Source organism: Sus scrofa, chromosome 9 (genome assembly GCF_000003025.6).
Source record: "Sus scrofa isolate TJ Tabasco breed Duroc chromosome 9, Sscrofa11.1, whole genome shotgun sequence".
NCBI classification, from domain to species: Eukaryota; Metazoa; Chordata; class Mammalia; order Artiodactyla; family Suidae; genus Sus; species Sus scrofa.
In genome coordinates this window covers 27,090,966-27,097,957 of record NC_010451.4, presented here as the reverse complement: position 1 = coordinate 27,097,957, position 6,992 = coordinate 27,090,966, and the positions used below count along the sequence as shown (strand labels likewise).

Below are 6,992 nucleotides of genomic sequence, written 5' to 3'. Positions count from 1 at the left end.
GGGTCCAGATGCTCCCGAGGGCTGCTGCCTTCCAGGGGATTCCAGGCTGCTTCCACCTTGTGGCTCCACCATCTCAATACAGGGCTTAATTCCCTGTTCAGCCAAGCATCTCCCTCCCACCCTCCACTGTGCCCAGAGTCCCTGAGCTCAGGCCCTCAGCTTCAGTTTTCCGCAGAATACACAACCACTAAGTCACCTGCCCTCACGGTGTTATGGATGGGAGGTGGGCTTTTGCTGCTCCCCAATCAGAGCTTCAAACAAGCATTGCTTTTTCATCACTGCCTTCAGTTTTAAATGGTGGTTCAAATTCCAGAGTCTTATTCAAATTCTGAGGAGGAGAGCTGGAAGGAGGAGAATCGTGGCTTGCTCTCTGAAACATTTCCTTCTGCATCCAAACTTACTCTTTTCAATTTCCAAAATGTATTCTGAGTTTGGCCGCTTCTGTGCATTCCCAACACTAAAGCCTAAATCTAAGGAACCACCCACTCTCACCTCTATTACTTCGGACTGTTCTACTTCTGCCCCCACGTGGTCCACAGAACAATTACGGTCATTATTTAAATATGCAAATCATAGCATGTCAAGTGCTGTTTGAAACGTCAAATGTATTGCTTTCTATTCGCATCCTGAAAAGAACTCAGATACTTAACATGAGCTCAAGGTCCTACATACCCTGGTCCCCACCTCTCCCTCCTTCTTGCTCTCTATGCCCCAGACCCAAAGGAGTTTCATTCTGTGCCTGGAAAAACACAATCCCCACATTAGGTCTGTGACACTTGCTGTCTCCTCCAAGGGGAATCAGCTCTGGACCTTCCTCTTTGTCATCTGGGACTGGGAAAGGGCTCCTGCTCGGTGAACCCTTCCCTGATCGCTGGACCAGGCAGGCTTTGAAACCGGCTACAGGCCCATGTGTCCTTAGGCTTCGAAAAGGCCTTTCCTTCCACCTCCCAGGCCTCCCCTCAGTCTCAAAAGGCTGACTCAAGAGTTAAAGAATGAGAAATCTTGATACAGCTAAAAACTGGTTAAAACATCTCCATAATGTTACGCCCCACCTTAGCCACTGACTAACCTGCTGTTCAGAAGTGATGTCTTCCTTGCTTAATTGCTTCCTTTGACTAAGGATCACCTTCTGGTTAGGGTTGTATTGCCTGCCTAGTGCTTCCTTTTCCTTTGCAGCGCTCCCCAGTGCCCACTTTTCAGTGTGAGCAAACTTCGCTGCAAAGAGACGGTCAAGGGAGATAACCACAGAGACCACCGGAAACTGTCCCCAGACCACCTGAGTCCAGCCTTGATAATGCTGAAATTATCGATGGTGGGAGGCACCCTAATCCTTATCAAGACCCTGTTTTTTCAAGCTCAACCTGTAAGACCCCTGACCATCCCCTTCAAGGGAGGACACAGTTGTAACGCACCAGCCGGCGGTGCCTTCCTTTGCCTGGAAAGGCAATAAAGCTGTTTGGTGGCTTCACCCACAGCTCTGTGCCGAAGACTGAATAAGTGACGGTGTACAGAGGCTGGGTTTCGGCTACATTTCTTGCCCATTCTGCTCCATCATCCCATCCCCTTTACTTTCTTCACAGCTCATGTCACCAACGGACATCATCTTGTTCATGTACATGCGGGCTTGTTTCCTGGGATGACTCCATGGCTTAACCATGTGAAATACACACACAGCTTTGAAAAGGCAATAGACACATGGAGGAGATTTTCAGATGGTGGCTCTCTTTGACCAGCAGCATGGGTCACTCAAGGACCAGGCGATGTCCAAGTCAGCCTTCTGATATGGCTCTGAACCACATCCCCCAACCAAGCTAGCCACCCAGAACCCAACAACCATCCCCCAAACTCACTCGCCAACACAGCAGAATGTAACCAGCTCATAAAAATAAGCTTTGATTGAAATGTTTGGATATAAGTATTGAGAAAAGTTCAGGAAAAAAGTTTGCTAGTTCAGGGGGTTAAGGATCTGGCGATGTCACTGCAGTGGTTCCTGCTATGGCACCAATTTAATCCCTGACCTGGGAATGTCCTAGGCCACTGGCCCAGGGCCCCCTCCCACCCACACACACAAAAAAAAACACTGCAGAAAAGAAGCACCGTCTCTCAAAGGATTGAATGAACAACAGGAGAGGAAACATCGGCTTTCAACATTCCAGCTACGTTTAATATCCTTGTGAACAAATCCTGGCAGAGAACACATTGTCAGCACATCAAGGACTCAGAAAGGTGATGCTCGTGTCTGAGCCACCACAAACCTAATGGGCCAGAAGGGCTAGTTTGGCAAGAAGAGGGGCAAGGGGAGGGGGAAGAGGAAAAGGAGAGAGACTGGAGGGCAGCCAAGGCCCAGGATGCTTCAGAAGCTCAGCAGCATCCAGAGGTGGCCCACAGGATGGGAGTCTGAGGTAGACAGGGTTTTGGGAGCCTCAGCAGGACCTAGTTTGGGGAGACACTAGCGTGTCCAATGGATGAAATCTGTCAGGGGGTGACGCCCAGGTGTTAGCAGATTCCCAAAAAAGTCCGGGAGGAAGAATAAACTTTGGAGAATCTGGTAAAGACCATGGAGCCAGTACCACCAGCGGCCACACAGGAGGGCCTTTCGTGCGAGACCAGGGACCTGAAAATACCCAAAGCTCTGACGTGGACATGGGGCCAGTCTCCAAGATCCTCCACACACAAGAGCAGTGGAGCCCAAAGGCATCGTTAGGCTTAGGGGACAGGGGCACAGCAGTGCCCAGAAGCCTCAGCAGGATGCTGGAGCCCAGGGCTCAGAGGGACTGGGCTGTCCATCAAGGGTCCAACCGCAGGCAGGGGTTGAGGCTTGAGGCCCCAGCTGTGTCTTGGGAGAGGCACCTCTTAGCCTGGGCCTGGACTGTTCACTCCTGAGTGCCCTGTTCCCGAGGACGACGATTTGAAACAAGCCGGCCACTTAGACGGAGATCAGGGGTGGCTGGGCATGGGGTTGGCCACCCGGTGGATCTGGGCTTCCTGGAGCTGCGAGCAGCAGAAGCCTCGAGCTGGGCAGCAGAGGAGGAACGCCGGACTCGTGCAGGGCTTGAGGACACAGAACGCACAGGGGCTCGGCGGCAGGTCCCACCACCCGCAGACCCTGGACGACGGTGGCGTGAGGCCGCACGAGGCGGGCAGTACCTTGGGCTGAAAGCAGCCCGGGCAGGCTCGCGGACCTCCCTCCAGGCACTCAACTCCAGGCTGCCAGGCGAGGACAGGTGCTCCGTGTGTTCCAGCGCCACCCGATCCTGGCCCCGTTTCCACAGCTCATAGCGCTCGGGTTGCAGGATGCGCACGAACGCGTCCATGGAGAACACCACCCGCGCCTCCCCGCAGCTGCACTGCGACGCCACTTTGCCATAATCGACCCAGCGCGGGGTGGCGAAATTGATGGCTTCGGCGCAGTTGAAGCCGTGGTTGAAGCCCGAGTGGTAGCCATAGGGAAACGTCACCATGAACTCGCCCGCCTCCTGCGTGACGCGGCCGAAGGGGATGCCCTGGGCCTTGAGGACCGTGGGCGAGATGAGCGCCACCTTGTGTCTCAGGAAGGCCTCGCAGCCCCGCGCGGGGCCAGGGAACAGCTCCCTGGCCAGGCGTTCCAGGCGCCGGCCATGCGCAGGGGGCACCGCGTACCACGTCTTGGGCTCCCCGAAGTGCAGGAAGTTGAGGCTGTAAAGGTCCATGTCCTCCGTGTGCCAGGCGAAGCCGGTCTTCCACATGCCGAAGTACAGGTACGGGCTGTTGACGCCGTCGATGGCCACTCCGCACTCCTGCTCCAGCAGGTCCTGGATGGTGCCCAGGTGGCCCAGGTTCCACTGCTTCGTGTTCTCATCGAACAACGAGCCACTGACATCCGCGCCGTAGATGGGGAACCGTACAGGCGCGTTTTCCAGTATGTTTGCTCCAGGTCCTCAAAATCCAAGTGTGGTGGAGCTTGATATTTTACAGTATGTGCGAGGTGGTGATACTGGCTCACAGTCATGGCTCTCTTCTTTCTGTGGTACTGAGTAAACACACCTGCCTCCCCAAAGGCTACCTGCTGGAGAGGGGCAGCTATTACGATGTCACTGATATCCTCATAAGTCTGTCTGGCTTTCCATCCTTTGGGGGGAATTACCTTGGCCAGGCCAGCGTGGTGTGCCCCTTGCGATTCCATGTAAGCGATATATTGGCTGAAGTCTTCAAATTCTTCCAGGGTTGGGTAGAAGGTCATAATGGCACAGCCTGGGTTCTGGACCCCACAGGGCCTGGACGTCATGGCTGTAATGCCACAAGCACCAGACTCTAAGGCCTCAGGTAGGCGTCAGAGCCCCAGATGCTGAGGAGTGACGTCTGCCCTACGCTTCCTTTACTTCAGCAAAGCTTTGCTGGGTCTGTGAAGCAGTCGCTGGGACTTGAACTTGTGCAGGCAGGAGCTGGTCTCTTTTCCAGCCTGTCACTTTACCGGGACTCCTCTCTGGTCAGCACTCTGTGCCCCAAGAAAATCGAGTGTTTCCCCGGTGGAGACTGGAGACGGCTCTCTGGGCTGGGATCTGCCTCAGCCTGCAGCTCTGAGAGGTTCCTTCCTGGCAGGTGGAAGGGCTGTGAGTACCTCGGAGGCCTCTCTTGATTGTCAGGCCTCACTGGAACAGAAGGTCTCTTCGTGGAGGGGTCCCAGCCAAACCTCAAGAAAAGAATACAGACTATTTGAGAATAAGCGGATGACAAAAGAAACACTGACTTCACATCAAGTGAAAGAAAATTAGTACAGCAACGTCAACTTTCAAATGCGAAGTAAGGGCACAATGTACGCATTTCCATAGCAAGGTAAATTGTTAGGGCGAGTGTGTGTATATATACACAGAACTCCAGTCCCTTTTGAAAACCTTTGAGGAAAAAAAAACCAACTCTTTTGCTCACAAGCACAAATAGCAGAAAGAAAGTCACCTACCTCCTTGCAGCCGAATCCTGATGCAAGTGGAGAATCCTGATGCGAGTTGAGAACCCAGAGAGACAAAGTCCTCTTGGCAGCAGGCCTCTGAATGCAGACCATGTCCTGATGGCTCTGCCTTTATACCTGAGCAGTGATTTGATTTCATCGGCACTAATCAAGAGGGATCACGTGACCAGCGTTCTGATTGGTCAGCGCTGCCCTTTGTGTGTTTAAACCAATCTTTAACTGATTATTAGCTGTTTGATTGATTGGTTGGTTCATTGATTTTTGTGTTTTTAGGTCCACACCCGTGGCATATGAAAGTTCCCAGGCCAGGGGTCGAATAGGAGGTGTGGCTGCTGGCCTATGCCACAGCCATAGCAATACAGGATTGAGCTGAGTCTGTGACCTACGCCTCTGGTCATGGCAATGCCAGATCCTTGATCCGATGATCATGGACACCAGGGATAGAACCCAGGGCCCCATGGATTCTAATCGGGTTCATTACTGCTGAGTCAGGATGGGAACTCCCTTTTTAAGCCAATCTTCAAGCCAAGTAAGAGGTTGAAAAAAAAAAAAAAAAAAAAAGGAGTGGGAACACCCAGCCATGAAGATATTAAACAAAAGAATTCTGGTCTAGCCGCAATTAATATCCAATGTATTTATAAGAGACAACAAGGACACCTTTGGTTGTCATAAAGTAAAACTCACCTGGAAATATCACGCACTGTAGACCCCTGGTCACGTAGCCCTGAGACATAGAACGCCAAGACTGAGAATGATAAGGAAAAGTTGGCATATTTATAATCATAGTGGAAAGTCTTTAAAAAAAAAAAAAACAAAAAACAAAAAACAAACAGGAGTTCCCACCGTGGCGCAGCGGTTAACGAATCCGACTGGGAACCATGAGGTTTCGGGTTCGATCCCTGGCCTGGCTCAGTGGGTTAACGATCCGGCGTTGCCGTGAGCTGTGGTGAAGGTTGCAGACACGGTTCAGATCACAGATTGTTGGGGCTGTGGCCTAGGCTGGCGGCTACAGCTCCGATTGGACCCCTGGCCTGGGAACGTCCATATGCCGTGGGTGTGGCCCTAAAAGCCAAAAAAGAAAAAAGAAGAAGAAAGAAAGAAAAGAAAAGAAAATCAGAAATCTGATACTTACAAAACGAAAGAAAAAAACAGCTATACTGATCAAGGAAATAAAGTTTCTAGGACCTGAGCAGGAAATATACAGCATGATCCTGGAGCATCCTGGAGAACTTGAACTTAGGGACTCATTTGATGTGACAGGGGCATATCAAAGGGGCAAGGGAACCAGAGAAGACAGCTCCCAGTGGCCAAAGCCGAAACAATTTCAACAACCAAACAATGAAAATAGTGTTGCATTAGAACCCAAAGTATACAAGCGATATCTAAGAACTCATACTGACATAATCGAATCACTGGCAATTGACAAGAGATCATCTCTTCTGCAGAAGATTCCAAATAAATGACATCGTTCTCCTCCCTAAAGGGAGAGAGTGTGACACCCTGCTCCCTGGTGAGAGTGGCAAGTGGGGGGGGATAAGGGAGGGGGAGGAAGGGTCTCGAAGAGGAGCCTGCCAAACTGCTCTTTCAGCCAGGTCAACATCAGGAGTCAAATGATGTGGGTAGTACAGGTCCTTGATATGACGTGATGAAAATGTCATAAAATTACCTCTGCAGTCTTCCTCCAAAAAATACACAAACCTGGGAGTTCCCGTCGTGGCGCAGTGGTTAACGAATCCGACTAGGAACCATGAGGTTGCGGGTTCGGTCCCTGCCCTTGCTCAGTGGGTTAACGATCCGGCGTTGCCGTGAGCTGTGGTGTAGGTTGCAGACGCGGCTGGGATCCCGCATTGCTGTGGCTCTGGCGTAGGCCGGTGGCTACAGCTCCGATTGGACCACTAGCCTGGGAACCTCCATATGCCGCGGGAGCGGCCCAAGAAATAGCAACAACAACAAAAGACAAAAGACAAAAAAAATAATAATAATAATAATAATAATAATTAAAAATAAATAAATTAATTAAAAAAAAATACACAAACCCAAGCTGATC

At 51.3% G+C, this 6,992-nt stretch overlaps 1 pseudogene; it reads right to left on the bottom strand.

The window, feature by feature from the left end:
* Positions 2,874-5,123, bottom strand: LOC100514722 (annotated as a pseudogene).